Source organism: Gadus macrocephalus, chromosome 9 (assembly GCF_031168955.1).
Source record: "Gadus macrocephalus chromosome 9, ASM3116895v1".
Classification (NCBI taxonomy): domain Eukaryota; kingdom Metazoa; phylum Chordata; class Actinopteri; order Gadiformes; family Gadidae; genus Gadus; species Gadus macrocephalus.
This window is the reverse complement of record NC_082390.1, coordinates 22,611,891-22,631,272: the sequence shown is the minus strand read 5'-3', so window position 1 is coordinate 22,631,272 and position 19,382 is coordinate 22,611,891. Positions and strand designations below refer to the sequence as shown.

General features: G+C 48.3%; 2 long non-coding RNA genes across 2 annotated transcripts in view; one reads left to right on the top strand and one right to left on the bottom strand.

Annotated features, from left to right (window-relative positions):
• The window catches only part of LOC132464886 (uncharacterized), a 160,590-nt gene extending 148,879 nt beyond the window's left edge, over window positions 1-11,711 (top strand). Inside the window, exon 2 of the long non-coding RNA XR_009527378.1 lies at window positions 11,254-11,711. This is a non-coding gene — a long non-coding RNA (uncharacterized LOC132464886). The remainder of the gene's footprint in view (window positions 1-11,253) is intronic.
• Window positions 1-19,382, bottom strand: part of LOC132464889 (uncharacterized) — a 147,943-nt gene that overhangs the window by 11,424 nt on the left and 117,137 nt on the right. The gene's annotated exons all lie outside the window — the stretch shown is intronic.

The window sequence follows — 19,382 nt, the reverse complement described above, 5'->3', positions numbered from 1 at the left end:
TCTTCGGGGTACTGCTTCTCTGGCAAAACATCAGTGCATCTGAGCTTCTCTACTGCTTCCTCACTGATGCTACATACCATAGAGCCAAAGTCCCACATGCCTCTAAGCTGCACACTGTGGTTGACGAGGACTGGAGCATAGAACAGCTCTCCGAAAGCTTTGATTCTCTGGGTAGCTTGAATGGCTATTCTTGTACCTTTAGGTGCTTTGGCACAGCTCTCCTCATATAACTGAGCTAGGTCACAGGTTTCAGAAGGGATTCCATTTACGTTACCCACACCGGCCCCTTCCAGGTGTGGGTTTAGTAGTTTAACTGCTGAGGCTGGCCACCAGCGCTATCATCAGGCTGAGAGCGGCGCTGGTCAGGCTGCTGGTTAGGCCGCTGATTGTGGTCACCAGCACGGCCATTGTGCTGAAAGCGGTGCTGGTTTGTTCGTTGAGGACAGTCCCTCTTCCAGTGACCGGGACACAAGCACTGTAAACATAGGTTGTCCTGCTTGCAGTGGGACAATGTGGAATGATTAGGAGCCCCACAAACCTTGCACACTCTCTGGAAAGAGCGTGGCATGGCAGCTTGGGTGCCAGGGTTGGCAGGCACTTGGGTATACATTGTGACCAGCCGGTCCAACAGGTTTACCAAACCCTTCATGCAGTCATTGTCGACACCAGCAGTGGTCGAAGGGGCTGAAGGCTGACTTGGTGGAGCAGTGTTCAAGAGAGGTGCCTCTTCAAGCATAGGCAGGCGCGGTCTTTGCATAGAGGCGTTGCTAGGCAACGGCCTTGGGCCCCTCCAACTGTAGGGGCCACTCCTGACTGGGAGCTGCAAACTTCCCATAGGCCTACAGCTGGTAATTGGGGCCCTTTGGACAGTAATTCACAGATAAATGTTGATTTTTTTCTGAATTGGTGATTTTTGTATGTTTAAATTGGAAAGAAGAACAACAGAATAAATTACTAAGAAATACCGATTACGTGCACACCCCCTCTCTTTCGCGTTAAAATTGAATATTCCATCCATGCAGTTGTTGTGACTCGTGAGCAAAGACGTGAACTTAGCAACATTAGCAACATGAAGCGCCACTACCCAAGTGGCGCTACAAAAAGAAAAAAGAAGGAAGAGGCTAAACTAAAAACAGATGCTCTCCCAAAATTAACAAGCTTTTTTAGCGTGACAACACCACCGGACACAAATGTTTTGGTGGAGGGGGAGGGGGGGGAGGAGGTGCCGCCGGGCCCGGCTGTTGATGCAGCAGGAGGAGGAGGAGAGGAGCTAAAAGCATCGTGCACTGATGACAAAGATGACGAAAATGCCGTGGAGGATGCGGTGAGTAGGCCTACTGCTGCCGTTTCTGATTCTGACCACCCAGAAGAAAGTGATGCTCTAAGTGATGACCCGGGTTTGTGGCCCACAGTAGTCAATGACAGGGAACGGTGCGAATTGGTTAAAAGAGGGCCCGTGCAGCAACAGTCAGAATTCCCAAAAAATGCAATGGGTCGGCGCTTCACAACTGCAAACTACTATATGCAGATGAAAAATGGAGAAAGGATAAGTAGGACGTGGCTAGTGTACAGCAAGGTGGAGGACGCAGCAATGTGTTTTTGTTGCCACCTTTTTGGCAAGGGAGATACGTTGAAGAACCAGGAACGTCGGAGAACCCAACGCGGTCGTTTGAGATTCATAATATCGGCTCACACAGCTTTTGGCCGTGATAATATATATTATGATATCGATATCTATGTAGGCTATATGATAATATTTAGATATAGAGCTCCAGGACTCCCGTGTGTTCTAGAATATTTACAGAACACGGCTAAAGGCTGTGCGCCTCGCCATTGCGATACATCCACTGTAAACAGAGCGCATGGTATCGTGGCTGCAAGCTGCTCAGGGCCACACCCCCACCCTCCTCCTTGACCCGCCTCGCTCCTCCTCATTTGCATTATAGCTACAGACACCAAAACAGCGCATTTGGGGGAAGCTCAATGTGCGACTGGCTCGGAGTGGCTGTAACTCTGCACCACGGCTGAATTTCGGGAACGTCTTTGAATACTGTGTTAGTTGCCCACTAATACCTATATTAAAGAATACATAAAATAGCATGTCATGGGACCTTTAAGTGACCTTTAGTGAGATGGCCTAAAACGGAATACAAATGAATTATTCTAGGACATAGGCTTTCAGGATCAATTCAGAGGTTCAACTGTTCGGGATTCATTTTGCTTAGCCAGTGAAAGTGACCAGCTGTTCCACACTGTTAAAAATACTTCACTACAAGTAGGCTATAAGTCCTCCAAATAATTCAGCAGAATTGCATTACTGCCACAAGCATAGGCAGCAGTAGTCATTATGAGCTAAAATGGTCCCTGCCAGTGTTTTTCTATTCTGATGTTTGTGGATGAATCTTTCAGCTACAGCTTTGTTACATTTCCTTGGGATGGTTTGCTAGTTTAACTATACAGCAATACATCAAATTATGTAAGATGATGTGTCCGTTGCGTGGCTGTCATGTGAGAGCCGTATACACATTTTAAAAACACCTGTAATCAGCTTGACTATGACTTTCCCAGCCGATCCAGGGGGGCTCTTCCAATAATTTATAGAACACTGGCCGGGACCATTTTAGAACAATGGCCGGGACCATTTTAGCGCATAATGAATGCTGCCTATTGTGCTTATGGCAGTAATGCAATTCTGCTGAATTATTTGGAGTACTTATAGCCTACTTGTAGTGAAGTATTTTTAACAGTGTGTGGAATCTACAGCTGATCACTTTCACTGGCTAAGCAAAATGAATCCCGAACAGTTGAACCTCTGAATTGATCCTGAAAGCCTATGTCCTAGAATAATTCATTTGTATTCCGTTTTAGGCCATCTCACTAAAGATCACTTAAATGTAGCCTATTTAAGCTCACCAAGTCCAGTATTCAGAATTCAAAGCATTTATTCACAAATACGTTCTATTTTTTTGACTAGCGGGGCCGACAGTCCTGTGCAAGTATGCAAATTAGCCATGTGCGCCAAACAGAAGATAGACGCAATGTATAGAACTCATTATTGTGCATTGTTGTGGATATGTAGGCTGGTTAGTTGTGGTTGTTTGTGGTCTTAGTGAAACAGCCTTGCCTTGGAGTTGGAGAAGTTGGAGTGATTGTGTGAATGTGCGAGAGAGAGCGCACCTGCCGTGGTGATGTTGGGCTTGTTGTGGGCTTATATGTGATCAATGATGTATCTGTCTGATCGTATTAGCTGTAGATGGATGGTTAAATAATGTCACAAGATCGGTCATACTGCAGGCTCTCATTTGCAAATGCACTGATTATGTGCCCGTCTCCGATATGCTATATACCTGCCATTTATTCAGTTCATGTTCTTCTGAGTGCGCAAGAACGGTGCCAATTATTGTCGTGTTTGCATTGTAATGCACAACTTTGCCCCTCCCTGTTATAAAATAACGTGCATCCCAACAACTTTAGCCAATGCAGGCTCCTATTGCTTTACCAGTGTGTTTAAAGTGTGTGCGTGTGTGTGTTTGTGTGTGTGCGTGTGTGTGTGCGTGTGTGTGTGTGTGTGTGTGTGTGTGTGTGTTGTCATGTAGGCTATAGATTGATTGTCTTGGCTTGCTTGCATCCATGAAATATTGTAATGTTATGGCCTAGCTGGCTACTGCATATCGAGAACAATCTGGGGATGAGGGCATCCCCGAATATTGACGGGTATTTCGCACACTGCCATCTCAATATATAGCCTAAACATATACAAATATATCACTGTACTAGACACAAATGTATTTTCCACTAGCTAGTGGTGGTCATTACATTGTAGTGAAACTAGTAAAGACAACACAGCTTTATGTTACGGCGAAACATGGAGGCACTGCAGCTCTAGTCTCGACAATGCGTTACTTAAGTCTGGTATTTCTCTTCACTGATTGGTTAGATAGCCTTCAAATTAGTGGTCAAGCAAAGAAGAGGGAGGTGCTCGTTCTGCATACCTAATAGCCGGAGTGAATAGCTAATATCCGGAGTGAATGACTTATAGCCGCGGCTATTAGTCATTCAAAACCGTACGGAATCCGTACGGAAACCGTACGGATTCTTGCCAAACCGCACGGAATCTGTGCGGTTTTGCACTTTTACCGCGCCATTCTAGGGCCGGATTGTGGCCTTCTTGGCTTTCCATAGACCTACGTCGCGACGCACGTCGTTGGCCACTCAGAGAGCTCGGCCCTACTGCAAACGGACCTTCGGACCAATGGGTTCCTGTGGGGGGACGTGCGACGTCTGGCCTGCAGGGGGAGTATGGGCAGGTTGCGAGAGCACCGGATTGGCTGGGGGGATTGGACCTGAGTGCGGGCAGGTGTCGGCACTCAGGCCAATCAGGGAGTGTTTGTATTTATGTGCCTGCTTTTGTCTGGTAGAGAGGGGGGGAATCCAGGAAGGATTGGGAGGAGAAAGGAGCGGATCGCCACCAGAGATCGCGCCAAACAGAATTTGATTTACGTTCTGTCTTATTGCCCTTGGTTTATACGTTTATGGATAGCAATAAAATAACTTCCTTGGGGAAACAGCAAAACCTGTGTCCAGCGCTCCATTGACCCGTTACAGTGGAGCCCAATGTGGGGCGAGCGTACAGAAAATGGACCATTCCCCATTGGGAAACGTGCTCGGGCACCTAGCCCAGATGGCGGAGAGACAAGGCCAGCTCCACCAGGCGCAGAACGAGGCGCTCACGGACCTGGCACAATCCTTGGCCGCCGATCGGGCCATGCTCCGGGAGCTCCTCGCCTCCGGCGGACGCGGCGAAGGACCCCGGGGGGCGGGACCCGCAACGAACATACACGTCCCGAAGATGGGGGAGGCGGACGACGCGGAAGCCTTCCTCGAGACCTTCCAGGGGGTGGCCGAGGTCTCAGGGTGGCCCCGCCCGGAGTGGGCGCACCGTCTCCTGCCGCTCCTAACAGGAGAGGCGCAGCTTGCGGCCCACAGTCTACCGGCTGGGGGCCCAGCGGGACTACGACGCCATCACCAGGGCCATCCGAGACCGGCTGGGCCTCTACCCGGAGGAACATCGCCGGCGGTTTCGGGCGCTGGCCTTCCGTGAGGGCGACCGACCCTTCGCCTTCGCCCAGCAGCTGATGGACCAGGCCAGGAGGTGGCTGGTCCCAGGCGGGAACACGGCAGAGGACGTGGTGGAGCAAGTGGCCCTGGAGAGGTTCGTGGAGGGGCTGCCGGCTAGGACCTCCGCCTGGGTCCGATACCACCGACCCGAGGCTCTCTCCGCCGCGGTCGTCCTGGCGGAGAGCCACCTGCAACCACCACCAGCGGGCCAGCGACCACCGACACCGAGCCCACGTACCGGTGCGGCTGCCCCACGGCGGGACAGACCAACCCCAGCGCCGAGGGCGAGATGGGGGGGCGTTCCAGAGCGGGCACATGAGTCGCCTCCCACCCCCACTCCACAGGCGGGCGCTCAAGCGGCAGGGGAGGGGTGCTGGCGGTGCGGGCGGCCTGGCCACTTCCGGCGGGAGTGCCCTATGATGGAGGTGGGTCAGGTCGTCCGCGTCACCGGTGCCCCGTCTCCTCCCCACGGTCCCGGCGAGGCGTACCGTATCCCGGTGAGGATACGGTACCTATCGAAATTCGTTACGGGGGGAAAACGCATAGAGTCAAGGCGGCGGTTAGTCCGAGCCTCACGCACCCCCTGATTCTAGGGTTAGATTGGGCTGGGTTTCCAGGGGCGGTTAGCGAGACTACGGGGGTGCGGACACGACCGATAGGGACATGTAGGTCATGCGCTGTGTTCTGCGCCGATGCAAGGGCGTCCGACGCTGATCAGGAATCGGGGGAGGAGGCGGGAGGTTCTCAACCCGAGGTCTGAGCGCCGAGCTTCCCACCGGTAGACGATTTCCCCCTCGAGCAGTCTCGGGATGCTACTTTACGCTCAGCCTTCGACCAAGTGATTGCTATTGATGGTTCGAGGGTACAGCCAGACGCAGTGCTGACTTACCCACACTTTGTGGTCATTAGGGATAGGCTTTATCGGGTGGGTCGTGACACCGAGAGTGAGGAGATTTTTACCCAGTTGCTGGTACCCAGGAGCCGCCGGGAAATGATTTTCCAGGCGGCGCATTACAACCCAATGGCGGGCCATTTGGGGTACGAGAAAACACTAAACCGGATAATGGCTTGATTCTATTGGCCGAAGTGCGTAGGTGGTGTGCCTCCTGCCCCGAGTGCCAGCTGGTGAATCCCCCCGCTATTCCCAGGGCTCCCTTGCGGCCCCTTCCTCTGGTGGAGGCCCCATTCGACCGCGTGGGCATGGACATTATCGGGCTATTAGAACGTTCCTCACAAGGGTATCGATTTGTGTTGGTCCTGATCGACTACGCAACCCGATACCCGGAAGCGATTCCATTGCGCAACATCTCTGCAAAGAGTGTTGCGCAGGCGTTGTTTCATGTCATATCGCGGGTGGGAATCCCGAAAGAGATTCTCACTGACCAGGGCACCAATTTCATGTCACGCACGATGAAGGAACTTTACGGGTTGTTGAAGGTGAAGGCCATCCGCACGAGCGTCTATCACCCAGCCACTGACGGCTTGTGCGAGAGGTTTAACCGGACATTAAAGTCCATGATCCGGAAGTTTGTACTGGAGGATGCTCGAAATTGGCATCAATGGCTAGACCCTCTGTTGTTTGCGGTGCGGGAAGTTCCTCAGGCTTCCACGGGGTTTTCCCCATTCGAGTTGCTCTATGGGCGCAGGCCCAGGGGCGTCCTGGACCTCATTAAAGAAACCTGGGAGGAGGGGTCCAGCGACAGTAAAAACGAAATCCAGTACGTCATGGACTTGCGTGCAAAGCTCCACTCACTCGGGGTAATGTCACGTGAGCATTTGCACCAAGCCCAGGAGAATCAGAAACGCCTGTACGACAGAGGGACTAGATTACGCGATCTTGCACCGGGGGATAAGGTCCTCGTTCTGTTGCCCACCTCTAGCACCAAATTACTCGCGAAGTGGCAAGGGCCCTTTGTGGTCACACGGCGGGTTGGGGACGTGGATTACGAGGTGGCGCGCACGGACAGGGGCGAAAGCAAGCAGGTCTACCACATCAACCTCCTAAAGAGGTGGAACGATGCGGTCCCTGTCGCGTTTGCGTCGACGTTACCGGAGAAGGAGGAGTTTGGGCCGGACGTCCCTAGCCTAGGCCCCACCCCCCCGGTCGGTCAGGGCGAGGGTCTCGTAGAGAGTCAGGCACGGGACGTTGCCGTTCTACAACTCCGGTTCGCCGACGTATTTTCGCCCCTGCCCGGTCGCACCCCTCTGATTACTCACAACATCGAGACGCAGCCAGGTTTAACGGTGCGGACACGCCCCTACAGGCTGCCCGTCCACAAACAAGATGTGGTACGGCGCGAATTGGCAACCATGTTGGAGTTGGGCGTCGTCGAGGAGTCTCACAGTGACTGGTGCAGTCCCGTCGTGCTGGTGGGGAAGCCGGACGGGTCTGTCCGGTTCTGTGTAGATTACCGTAGGGTGAATGCGGTGTCAAAGTTCGATGCCTACCCAATGCCTCGGATCGACGAGCTAGTGGACCGGCTTGGCATGGCCAAATATTATACGACCCTGGACTGCACAAAGGGCTACTGGCAGATTCCGTTGTCTCCAGCAGCCCGGGAAAAAACAGCCTTCTCCACTCCGCTCGGTCTCTACCAGTTTAAGGTGCTTCCGTTCGGGTTGTTCGGGGCCCCGGCCACGTTTCAGCGGCTGATGGACCGGGTGTTACGGCCCCACGCCGCGTATGCTGCTGCCTACATCGACGACATCGTTATCTATAGCGGAACGTGGGAGCAGCATGTGCGGCAGGTGGCGGCCGTCCTTCAGTCGCTGAGACGGGCGGGGCTCACGGCCAACCCGAAGAAGTGCGTGATCGGGCGGAGGGAGATTCAATATCTGGGGTTCCACCTGGGGCGGGGGAAGGTCCGGCCGCAGGTTGGTAAGACGGCGGCGGTCGCGGCCTCCCCTCGGCCCAGGACCAAAAAGGAGGTGAGGCGGTTCCTGGGACTGGCGGGCTACTATCGGCAGTTCGTGCCGAACTTCTCCGACCTGGCCAGCCCCTTGACCGACCTCACCCGTAAGAGAGCCCCAGATACCGTCCAGTGGTCGGAGCCATGTCAGGTGTCGTTTGAGGCTATTAAAACAGCCCTCTGTGGAAAGTCGGTCCTGTGTGCTCCTAACTTTGATCTCCCTTTTTCCCTGCAGACGGACGCGTCGGATAGGGGGTTGGGCGCGGTCCTGACCCAGCAGGTGGAGGGGGTCGACCGCCCGGTGCTGTACCTGAGCCGGAAATGATCAGACCGGGAGGGTCGGTACAGCACGGTGGAGAAGGAGTGCCTCGCCATCCGGTGGGCGGTCGGCGCCCTCCGCTACTACCTGCTGGGACGCGCGTTCACCCTCTACTCCGACCACGCCCCCCTCCAGTGGCTCCACCGCATGAAGGACGTCAACGCGAGGATCACCCGGTGGTACCTCGCGTTGCAGCCCTTTAATTTTCAGGTCGTGCACAGGCCTGGGGCGCAGATGGCCGTGGCGGACTTCCTCTCCCGCTCTGGGGGGGGGGAGTGAGTTGGCGGCCGGATGTGACCCCGGCCTGTGTCGGGCGGTGGGGATGTGTGGGGGGACGTGCGACGTCTGGCCTGCAAGGGGAGTATGGGCAGGTTGGGAGAGCACCGGATTGGCTGGGGGGATTGGACCTGAGTGCGGGCAGGTGTCGGCACTCAGGCCAATCAGGGAGTGTTTGTATTTATGTGCCTGCTTTTGTCTGGTAGGGAGGTGGGGAATCCAGGAAGGATTGGGAGGAGAAAGGAGCGGGTCGCCACCAGAGATCGCGCCAAACAGAATTTGATTCACGTTCTGTCTTATTGCCCTTGGTTTATACGTTTATGGAAAGCAATAAAATAACTTCCTTGGGGAAACAGCAAAACCTGTGTCCAGCGCTCCATTGACCCGTTACAGTTCCGTTTTCGTAACATTGAACCGTCGGCATAGTGGCATGTCGATCTAATGGGAAATATTTCGGACCATTGAGACGTCGGAACAATGAGGTGTCGGAATTACGGGCAGGCCCCGCTTAGTGGCGGTGGTCCCTCGCGGCAGTGGTCGGCGGGCAGCAGGGCTCAGCGATGGCTGAGAACCCCAACTACAGTCTCGTTGAGGAAATACAGGAGACGTCAAGGACAGTGGCATAATTAGGTCATTAAGGCCCCCGGCCCCCGGTGCATTACTATTGATGGGCTCCCCTACCGCCAACCAATACAAATATATAAGAAATGATATTTGTCAACTTCTAATTTGAATAGGCTTACATAAAATTAGCGTGGGTTACTTGATCATAACAAATGCAGTCGAAACATATTCAAAAGATAAATAGTATATCTTATAATAACAAATAATAACATAACAAAGTGATAAAAATAGCTTATTTTATGAATCCATGTTAATTTTATTTTTTCAAAGAAGTTTTATTTCGATCAAACTTAGGCATGTGACTTTCTGGGATATTTGTTAGGGGTTCTGGCACACAAATTCTAAACCTATGGTTTTGTTTTAAAAATCATACGCTTGACCGAGTTGTCATGCATTGATTAATTAGCGGTTGCTATGGCGGCGCGTACGGACGCAGCGGCTCTTGGCTCTCTGATTTAGTGTATTATTTAAGTGTATTATGCTCGTGTTTTTTGTATTTTTAGTGTGTCTTAGGACGTTGTGTGAAGCTAATCATTTTTACGCTGTGAGCATCTTTCCTATTGGATAGTTTTTAGGATTTTTTTCTGTGAAAATGGCTGACATACTTTTTATTCTGGGTGGAAAATATGATATTTTAGCATAGTTACACCATTAAAAGTGTTTATGTAAACATTTTTAGCGAGAAATTTGCATTTTACTTTCATAATCGTCGCTCGGCGAATGTGAAGGATGTTTGGTTTGATAGTTATGACGAACAATATTTCATTCGTCTCCACATAATTATAATAGCATGGTTGATATGATTGTTGCTATGGACGCTGAAACCAGCAGCTCGCATGCCGTTTAAATCATCGGGTATAAAACCATTGTCATTGCTTGTTATGTAAGGGATAATGTATAATGGCCGGCGTACAGGCAACGAGGGCTCACGGAAATAGGTGACACTGTCACGTTATTTAATCTATTGAAACGTGATCAGGTACACGTATTTTCTAAATGTTCGTGTCAAAAAGCAAAATTTCCTAACTCATGCATCAATTGGAAGTATTTGTCACCAAGCACGACTTCCATCTAAGGTTCTGTCCGAGAGCGTTCTCCCTAATGTCCCTTAAGGAGCTCCGTACACAACATTTATTGTTAGACATTAAATTGTCTGTGATAACTAAGAATATGACAGCTTTTGGCCACCCGTTTCTACTTAAAATTGTCTGTAATAATATGACAGCTTTTGGCCACCCGTTTCTACTTTCACCTTTGATTCTGAGAAATTGTGACAATTCACAGATATATTAAATCAACCCAGTCTCACCAATATGCGTACAGATCGCACGGTTTGACACTTTCAAAATGCGTGCAGTACATACGCCAAATGACCATTTTGCGTGCATATGATACGCAAAACCCAGCATTAAAGGCCCACTATGCAACTTTTTTAGCCAAAATTACATTAAGTATGCAGGTTGAGAGTTATGCTGATGGTTCTGCATCCATTTCTGGGTCGATTGGTGGGTGTGTCATTTACCCATGTCGCCTCTCCAGTGAAAAAGCGCATATGCAACTTGCTCTGTTCGGACCGACACAATCCGGATGTGATGCAGCGGATATCCTCGAAAATGTAGTCAGATTGTAGTTTCGAAAATGCTTTACGGCACAGACACACACCCAAACATGGCACCGGCTAGATATAAACAGCCAGTTGCGAGGCAATTGTTGCATTCATCATGGATAAATCGACTGATATGGGACCCAAGAGGCGACCGTCGGTGGAACAAAAGAAGAATGGACCAGAAAAGAGATCAGGCACGAGTGAAAGGGGAACTATGCAACTTTTTTGGCTTGTTTTACTTTAATATAACAGGCTAAGAGTCATTGCGATGGTTCTATTATAAATTTTTGTTCGATTGTTCGTTGTTTCGACTCACCCTTGCGCATCTTGGCGGAGAAAAGGAATATGTTTCTGCCGGCGACCCGCCGCCCACTCTCGCGGGAGTCTCGGGTCTCGCGAAGTAACGAATTGCTTTACGGCACAGACCCCCAAACACGGAACCGGCTCGATATAAACACAAGTCACTAAGGGATTGTTATATTCATCATAGATCAGCCGACTAAAAAGAGACAGAGAAACCCAATGTCGGAGGAACAGAAGAAGAGAAAAGGGAGACTGACCGGCAGAGAGGCCAGACACGAGTAAACGTTGGGCAAGCTTTTCAGGAATAGCGTGAACTGAAAGAAAAAGAAGACTGCAAATCAGACGCCGACTCGGCCGTGTTGCTTTTGAAATTGAAAGTACCCTTGGGTGGCCTTTGTCTTCGTGGTATTCTTGATGTTGATAGTCTCTGTACAAATGTGTTTGCTCAACCATTTTGTTGTGAGCCCTGTAAAAATTGTTTTCTCGACCGTTTTGTTGTGAGCCCTGTATGTTTCTAGCTTGCTTGGTTGCAACCATATAAACACCTTTGTTTCCATGGGTGTTTTGCTGTTCGTCTGTCTCGTCCCCCAGATACAGACTGAATCCCCGAATCCAGGTTCTTGTTTATTTAGATTATTATGTTGGCCAAACCTCTTTTACACTGATTGTTCTGTTCAACCTAAGATAAAACAATTATAATCTAGGATATAAATTCTCCCCGTCAACTATAAAAAAGGATGGATTTATGTTTATTGCAATACAAATACACCCTTTTAAAAATGTATAACCTTGCCTACACTTTATGAACATCTACTTCGGACATGGCTCCACGCATTCGCCGGCTTCTTTGAAAACAAATGCACATGGCTCGCGTAGAAGTGCATGGGGAAGGGTCGTCAACGAGTTGTTACGACAGTGTTGTGAAATATCTACTACGAAGCTGTAGGGGGCGTTGTGTAGAGAAATGTGCGTGCCAAAACCAAGAAAACAGCGAAGAAATGCCCGAAGTTGCATAGTGGGCCTTTAACTACTGTGGAGGGCGGATGCGTCCATTTCGCATGCATATGATACGCAAATCCCAGCATTAACTGAATGGGAAATGCAATATTTTAGGACAGATTCACCATTAAACGTGTTTCTAATGACATTTCTAGCGAGAAATGTACTTTTTCCTTGAATAATCTTCAGTCAGTGAATGTGTATGATCTTTATGATCTGAATGGGAAATGCAATATTTTAGGACCGATTCACCGTTAAACGTGTTTCTAATAACGTTTCTAGCGAGAAATATACTTTTTACATGCATAATCTTCAGTCAGTGATTGTGTCTGATCTTTAGTTTTATAGTTATTAGGAAGATTTTATCGGCTCGCTCGCATGTTTCAACGACGTCAGGTTGTTAGGGACGCAGCTCACGTGTTTCCTGCGTTTATGTTATTAAACCGTTACTTTATGTAACCTTTAATGATATCATCTTGTTAGAAACACGTATATCTGACACGCACGCACACGCACGCACACACACGCACACACACGCACAGACATACACACACAAACACACACACACACACACACGCACACGGTGCATTTCGCTGATAAAAACAACAACAAAAAATATTCCCTCAAATATTATTACTTTCAAAACATTGGCCATTCGGGATGTTATGTGGTTGTGTGTTGTTCTATTAACATGTTCATTGTTCGTGTGTTGTCGACAACGTCACCGAGAGGGACGTGGCCATCGTTTCGGGGCAGCTGTTCCGTGTTGAGGTCTCGTTCAATAAAAACCAACTCTCGTTGTCGAGCGTTCAATAAAAACCAACTCTCGTTGTCGAGCGTGTCCCCCCCCTCAACAAACATTTTAATATAACTTCTAGGACATTTTGGGTGGATTTTGAACGGTATGTGGGCAGCACGTTTTTTGCAGGACCTGGCAACCCTGCGCTGTTGCCTGAGGTGCTGAAATGCTCCGAAACAGATCTGGATCCACCATCCCCCCCCCCCCCCCCCCACCCCTAAATAAATACTATGGCAGAATAAAGAATAAATTCATGCATTATCATTAAACTTGAACATTTGTTTTTACAGTAGAGTGGTGGAGGGATGACGTATGTTGGCCAACCCGGAAGTTAGCGTCGCCCTGGGTTCCCTTGACAAAAAGCCAACAGGTTTTTCCATTGGATTTTGGATTATTGCAGAAAAATTAGCATATTTGAAGCACCTCCTCAAAAACTGAAAATAAATAAAAAGAACCGTGCTCCAAAGAACGAAATGTAAACCAATGCATTCTGATATTCCGTGGTATCCTTAAAAGGATAGACTTCTTCTATAACCTATTTTTGAAAGCAAAACACCAAGTTCATTGATTTAACGAGGCAGGGTTATTTGAAACAATTTATTAAATAAATATTTGTGAGAGGTCATTCCTTCTCCTGAGTTTGCTTCCTATTTATGTCTAGTGTACACCCCTACTGTCCAAAAGCATCCCCCCCCCCCTCCCCATATGGATTTGGAGAGTTGTTGCCACGTCCCAGTGGTGGAATATCATATAATATGAAAGAGGGCATTCAATTATACTACAATGATCAATGAGGAGGCCGAAGCCCTAAAGGAAGTGATGCAATAGGTGACTGAATCGAGAAAATTTATGTAAACTGTACCTTGGGGTCTCTTATATATCAAAGGCGGTTTCAAAGGACGCATACGCTTCAACCTGTTGCTCCAGCCCTACAGGAAATGACTCAGCAAGTGCTCCATCTCGTTGCACCTCACCCAGCGGCTCGCTTGCAAGATTTTGGCCTGAAGTTCTTCCCAGACCTACACCCTAACAGTCCAACATGCATATCTGAGAATCAGGCCTCTCTTCAATAATGACAAAAAGTTATGAGAGAAATAGACATTAACTTTTTGTTATCTCATAAGCGGCGTGGTGCCGGCTCCTTTTGACCTTTTGACCCCAGACTTCAAAGACGTGGCCACAGGCCAGCTGTGTCTACACACATTAAGCCACAAATGTACACCTCCATCCCGCAAAAAATGGGGGCTAGAAACTAACCTCTGTCTTATGTACATTGACTGTACTGTTGGAGGTCACGCCCCTTTTCCGGCCTTTTCGAGATAGCTAGGGATGCTAAAATGTTTACACACATTTCCCGGGGCCCCGAGAACGACATATCCAAGATTTGTAGTTCTAGCCCATAGAGAAAAAAAGTTTTCCCAAATGGACTGTCATTTGGACAAAGCCCCTCAGAAGTGTGGCCTGGAAGACCTAATGGTTCAGAATGTGGTGGAAAAACCGTTTTTGAGATAGGAAGGTCCTACCGCCCTGAAATTCGAATACCATATTCTAGGGCCTAACTGGGATCCCCGCACCGAAACTTGGCCCGGTCGGATCCCCAAGGGCAGGAAGGGGGGGCCCTTCCTGCCTGAAACTTGGCCCAGTCGACCCCAAGTGCAGGAAGGGGTGGCCCGGACTTTCATAATCTTCGCTCGGTGAATGTAAAGGATGTTTGGTCGGATGTTATGACGAAGAATCATAATGTGAATGGGAATATTCTATAAATGTCTTGATATCATCTTTCGTCTCAACACTTCTGCTGCAGCCGCTTAAAGTCTCACTCCGAGGACCTTAAAATATGAATCGATCCATTAGAAGTATGAAAATATCTTCGCTGTGGAGTAACGGGGCAAACAAGGTGTCCTTTGACATCTACGTTTCGAGGCGATTGCAACAGTGCCACACATGATCATATTTGAATATGTTTCGGGGTAGTAATTAGCTGTCGATTTTGGAGGCCTTAATCAATAATGACCAGATATAGATTTGCTTCCTGATGCAGATTTTTTACAAATTACATGTTATTTAGCATCAACACGTTAAGCTGAGTCCAATGAGATCAAGATCGCCCTCTTGCTACACCGAGATCATGTCCTAGACCTAGGTGTACCATGTAAAATACATGTTACCATTAGCTAGAGTGTCATGCTTGGTGTCATTGGATTGTGTAGATGTGTAGATTCTAAATAACATGTCATTTGTCACAAATTTCTATCGGGAAGCAAATCAATAGCTGCTCATTATTGATTAAGGCCTCCAATTTCGACAGCTAATTACTACCATTAAACATGTTCGGATATGCTCATGTGTGGCACCGTTGCAATCGCCTGGAAGCGTAGATGTTGAAGGACACCTTGTTCGCCCTCTTTCGCCACCGGAAAGATATTTACATGCTTCTGATTGACTAATGAATTGATTCAGCTATTCCCCCAGAAGTCTGGGGTCAAAAGGTCAAAAGGAGACGGCACCACGCCGCTTATGAGACAAAAGTTAATGTGTATTTCTCATAACGTTTGGTCATTATTAAAGAGAGGCCTGATTCTCAGATATGCAGGTTGGATGGCTACGGTGTAGGTCTGGGAAGAACTTCAGGCCAAAATCTTTCAAGCGAGCCGCTGGGTGCAGGTGCAACGAGATGGAGCACTTGCTGAGTCATTTCCTGTAGGGCTGGAGCCACAGGTTGAAGCGTATGCGTCCTTTGAGACCCCTTTTGATATATAAGAGACCTCAAGTAACAGCTGACTTAAATGTTGTCGACCCAGTTACCTATTTCATCACTTCCTTTAGGGCTTCGGCCTCCTAATTGATCATTGTAGTATAATTGAATGCCCTCTTTCATATATATGATACCTCCACCACTGGGACGTGGCAACAATTCTCCAAATCCATATGGGGGGGGGGGTGATGCTTGTGGACAGTAGGGTTGTACACTAGACATAAATAGGAAGCAAACTCAGGAGAAGGAATGACCTCTCACAAATATTTATTTAATAAATTGTTTCAAATAACCCTGCCTCGTTAAATCAATGAGCTTGGTGTTTTGCTTTCAAAAATAGGTTATAGAAGAAGTCTAAACTGCAGGGGTCCGTCGGACCCCAGTTTACGACAAAAACAACACAATTGACGGCAGCTCCTTTGCCGCGTGTTTTTTAGAGCCATGTAAGGATTAGAGGGGGCGTTCGATAGCAACCACCATAGCAACCATGACGGTCAAGTGACTGGATGCAGCCCCGTTGAAAAAAATAGAATACCAACCTACACACTGAGGAGAATAATGATATTTAAATTATTATGACCATGAAGTCTTTATTTGCATTGGTTTACATTTCGTTCTGTGTAGCATCGAAAATTCGGAGAAACACTCCCTGCAATAATCCAAAATCCAATGGAAAAATCTGTTTTTGTCAAGGGAACCCAGGGCGACGCTCACTTCCGGGTTGGCCAACATACGTCATCCCTCCAACACTCTATACTTTAATAACACATGTTGAAGTTGAATGATAATGAATGAATTTATTCTTTATTCTGCCATAGTATTTATTCATTTATTTAGCAGCGATATGCATTGTGTGTGTGTGTGTGTGTGTGTGTGTGTGTGTGTGTGTGTGTGTGTGTGTGTGTGTGTGTGTGTGTGTGTGTGTGTGTGTGTGTGTGTATAACACGCTATTTTATGTTGAAATGCGACATAATCCAGTGTTCACGAAAACGTACACTGTCAACGTATGCTTTTGGCGACTGGGTAGACTCTCAGATATACGTGTTTCTAACAAGATGCTATCATTAAGTTACATAAGTGACGGTTTAATAAGACAAACGCAGGAAACACGTGAGCTGCAAGTTTAGCGAAAGCAGCGTCCCAAACAACCTGACGTCGTTGAAACATGCGAGCGAGCCGATAAAATCTTCCTAATAATTATAAAACTAAAGATCAGACACAATCACTGACTGAAGATTATGCAAGTAAAAAGTATGTTTCTCGCTAGAAATGTTATTAGAAACACGTTTAATGGTGAATCGGTCCTAAAATATTGCATTTCCCATTCAGATAATAAAGATGAATAAAGATCATACACATTCACTGACTGAAGATTATGTAAGGAAAATGTACATTTCTCACTAGAAATGTCATTAGAAACGAGTTTAATGGTGTATCTGTCCTAAAATATTGCATTTCCCATTCAGATAATAAAGATTAATATAGGCTACGTAACAATTTCACCAAATGCTAGGAGAACGTATGGCCCCCTGTTGGTGTTATTCCCCCATTCATTTCGAATGGAGAAGAAAACGTTCGACCACGGGTGTGGACGCCGTGTTCCGGAGCCGCGGGGGATTCTGGCAATTGGGGTTGTCAGTGGACAAAAGGGGCTTTTGTTAACTTGTTTTGTTGTTAGGATTAAGTGGGGTTAATGGGTTCGGGATGTTATGTGGTTGTGTGTTGTTCTATTAACATGTTCATTGTTCGTGTGTTGTCGACAACGTCACCGAGAGTGACGTGACCATCGTTTCGGGGCAGCTGTTCCGTGTTGAGGTCTCGTTCAATAAAAACCAACTCTCGTTGTCGAGCGTTCAATAAAAACCAACTCTCGTTGTCGAGCGTGTCCCCCCCCTCAACAAACGTGTCCCCCCCCCCCCTCAACAAACGTGTCCCCCCCCCCTACAAACGTGTCCCCCCCCCCTCAACTAATGTGTTCCCCCCCCCTACAAACGTGTCCCCCCCCCTCAACAAACGTGTCTTCCCCCCCCCCTCCCCTGTCAACAACAGTCTACCTCCCCCCCCCCCTCAACAATCGTGTCCACAATTTGGCGCGAAACCCGTGAAACCCAAACCCCGAAACCCGCCTCCACAGCGGCACACGTGGATACTGTAGGTATAACACGCTATTTTACGTTGAAATGCTACGTATCCAGTGTTCATGGAAACGTACACCGTCAACGTTTTTTCTTGGCGACTGGGTTGTTATAGAGCAGTCCCCCTCCCACATGGTCTGTCCGACCATCTTTCGCTGCTCCTCATCCCAGCATACACTCCCCTTAGGAGGAAGACCAAGCCGATCACAAAGACTGTAAAAACCTGGCCAGAGGGTGCACTCTCCCAACTGCAGGACTGCTTCGCTCACACAGATTGGAGTATCCTTGAACAACAGGATCTACAGGGCTTCACTGACACCGTATTGTCATACATCAAATACTGCACTGACAATGTGACGGTTGATAAGAACATCAAAGTATATCCAAACCGAAAGCCCTGGATGACATGTGAAGTCCAGTCACTCCTGAGAGCCCGAAACGCCGGCTTCAAAACAAAGGACAATGTCCTGTACAGCGTGGCGAGAGCGGACCTGTAATGATATACCGCGGCGCTAGAGGGCGCCGCCGCTTAACACAGGCGGTATGTATATATCCCGCGCTTCTTTGAAAATAAAGCAGTTTGTATTACGCAGGCACAGGAGTCAGTCGTGTCTCATTACATGATGTCAGAAAAGACGAATTCACGCCAAATATAAAATGGAAGCGCTAAAAGCACCGGAACCCCTACGGTTGGAAAGGAAACATCGCCGACAAATGGAAGAGATGGAGACAAAAATTTGAACTTTACATGACCGCTACAGGCATGGAAGGAAGGTCCCAGAAGGTACAGAGCTACACGTTGCTACACGTTATCGGGGATGAAGCTTTGGAGATCTACAACACTTTCGACTTCACACAACAAGAGGACAGAAACAAACTCAAGGTACTACTGGACAAGTTCGAGAAACACTTCACCCCCCAAAATAATGTGACTTTTGAGAGACATGTGTTCAACACGCGTATACAGGCCCCCAGCGAAAGCATCGACCAGTTCGTTACGGAATTGAGATCAAAGGCAAGGTCATGTGAGTACGCACAACTATGTGACAGCTTGATAAAGGACCGAATTGTTGTGGGAATAAGGGATGACCACGTAAGGGCAAAATTGTTGAGAACAACCGACCTAGACTTACCCAAGGCTATTGACATATGCCGAGCTGCAGAAGCTAGCGGTACACAATTGGACAAATTAAACACACAAACACAAGCCGAATGTGCCGTTAACGAAATCAAACGGGAGCGCGAAAAAAATCAGCAGACGTCACCAGCCACCCCGTATAGGCAAAATACAATTCAGGACTGTAAATACTGCGGCCGAGACCATCAGAAGGGGAAATGTCAGGCATACGGTCAAAAGTGCAAGAACTGCGGGAAGATGAACCACTTCGCGAACAAATGCATGTCCAAAACAGCATCGTACAGGACAAGAAAGCCAGTGCACAGGTTAGAAGAACAATCCGAATCAGACCCAGACGAAATGTACTTGGACACGGTGAAGACAACCAGCGGGGAAGACTGGGAAGTGGACCTCGTCATTAA